At 43.7% G+C, this 2,513-nt stretch overlaps 1 pseudogene; it reads right to left on the reverse strand.

The window, feature by feature from the left end:
• Positions 1-622: 622 nt before the first annotated feature.
• LOC103595930 overlaps positions 623-2,513 on the reverse strand; it is a 51,913-nt pseudogene continuing 50,022 nt past the window's right edge.

Genomic DNA, 2,513 nt, shown 5'->3' on the forward strand with positions numbered 1-2,513 from the left:
AGAACATAGGTGGGGTTTTTGCTAAGCATAGTTTAACAAGTTTAACAATAGAAGCTGGTAATATTCAGTAAAACAAGCAAGGCGATGTTCCATAATGCAAGTTGCAAGAAGTTAAGTTGATCCACCAACAATAGCTTGATCTCAGCAAACATTCTCTTCTTACAGAAATTTCCCAGTATTTTTACATATAAATCAGTAGCTTTTCTGTCCTTGAGCCAGTAACCTTGCTGCGCTACAATTCTTTGTTTTACAACAGAGACTATAGCCTGGGGAAATTTTCCTGTCTTTTGCAGGGTCAACATTTTATATGTACTTTTAAGAAGTTAGGCTAAACCTGAAACTACAAAACCAGGCCCTATGAAATACATTTGCTTTATGTATACTCCACACCTATTCATATTTAGGGATTAGTTTCCACAAGTACAAAGTTGAATTTCCTTTTATTTGTCCTAAAATGCTTACTTTCAAACTTGAAGGGTCTTCAATTATTCCATGTAATTTTTGATATTTTTTTTTATCTTTTCAGACCAGAGTCAAAATATTCTTACAGTATTCATACTGGAGCACCTTCCACCCACCCTTTGGTTGCTTGAACTGCCCTTCCTTGCTTCTTTTTCTGCTTTCAGATCTTTGCTGAAGTGTAGTAAGCAGAACTTACTGGGTATTCCAGCTGCAGTTTGATCTATCATTGTTGGAATGACTTATGCTATACTGTGGTCTTCCAGTAGTTCTATTTCAAAAGACCAACTTCTTTATCTCCTTCTTTCATAACTTCAGCTTCTAGAACGTCTGTATCTGTCATAATCTTCATAGCATGAAGAACTATACACATTCCTCCCTTCCTTGGCTTTCATCTGATTTGGTGTCCTCCAATCCCCCTGTGCACACTGTATTTCAGTTTGACATGCACAAATCCATTTTCTGTGCAAATTACGTAAAGCATCTTCAGCATCACGAACATCTTTGAATTGAACATAAGCAAATCCTCTTGGATGGCATGTGTAGAAATCAAGTGGAACATACACATCAACTATAGGACCATAACGACCAAATTTGCACCTTAAATCTTCGGACCTGGTGTCATCGGCCACGTTACTGATGAACACAGATGTGTTTGGGGGTGCAGATAGCAGGACATGACGGCAGCATGGGTCTCAGCCAGGAGCACTAAGGGGCTCGACAAATCATCCGCAGCTCCAGCAGCAGATCCTAAGACACACTCAGCCAGAGGGCTCTGCTACAGCAACTGCCTCTTCTCACAAGACTCTCCTCTTCTTTTAAAGCCCTCAGAACCATGCCCCTGACCACCATTTTTAATCCATTCACTACTGCATGATCCTACAATCCAATCACCTCTTCAAGGCTCCACCTTTCAATTACTATAATAGGATTTCCCACCCTGTTAATAGTCACAGTGGGGGCTAAGTTCCTAATACATAAAACTTGGGGGATACAACTCAAGCTTCAGAGAGTTTTGGGGGGACATAATTCAATCAACTACAGGGTCTAATGGTATGTTAAAGAAAGCATTTGCTAAATCCAAGATAGTATGCCATGTACCTAAACAAGTAGTCAGCCTTTCCAATATTTGAGCCACATTTGGGACAGCAATCATGTATAGCTAGAGTTACCTTATACAGAAAGGAGATTGAAGTAAAGATATATAGTCTGCAAGAAAGAAAGAGACTTAGGTATGAATAGCTGGTTCCCCGAGGAGCAGTGGGGGTTGGGCAACATCAGAGCTTGGAGGACTGACCACCAGGTGACGAGCCTGACATGGATCTGACAGGTAGTGGGAACTCACTGCCTTTTATTTCCTTTCCTTTTGCCTGCCTCAACCCAGGTATGTGAACTGTGCCCAGGATGACGAGGAGCAGAACCTGGTGGACTTTCAATACCAAAGGCGGATCTTCTATGGAACTAGCCAGGTCATCAGGCCAGGCTGTGAACTGCTGGTCTGGTATGGGGACAAATACAGCCAGGAACTGGGCAGTCAGGAGCTGGGCAGCAAGTGGAAGAAACAGCTCATGGCAAGGCGAAGTGGGCACCACTATTGTTCTTTAAAAAGGACAGAAAAGAAAGAATTATCCTTGGGAATTTTCTTGGTTTAACTCTTAAGTACAGTAAAATGCAGTCTAAAGTCAGTAAAATTTCAAATCACGTGCATCTGAAGTTAAAGGTTAATTTCACATACCTTTGACTCGTGGGAAGAATTTCTTTTCTTTTTTTTTTTTTTTGTCTTTTTCCATGTCCGGCAATGGATCGCAACCCTCAGTGTTGCCCCCGTACCGGACCGGGGACCGGCAACAGGATCGCAACCCTCAGCATTGCTCCCGCGCCTCGCTCAGCCAGTGAGCGGGAACCGGTCTGTATGTGGGATCCGAACCCTCGGACGGGCGCGCCGCTGCGCTTCCCAAGCGGCCCACTATCCAGTGCGCCACCAGGCCGGCCCGGGACAATTCCTCTATTTAAACGGTTTGGAGGCCCGCCCCGGGTCGCCCTCCCACAGTGCG

This window comes from Galeopterus variegatus, unplaced genomic scaffold (genome assembly GCF_000696425.1).
Source record: "Galeopterus variegatus unplaced genomic scaffold, G_variegatus-3.0.2 Scaffold1890, whole genome shotgun sequence".
NCBI classification, from domain to species: domain Eukaryota; kingdom Metazoa; phylum Chordata; class Mammalia; order Dermoptera; family Cynocephalidae; genus Galeopterus; species Galeopterus variegatus.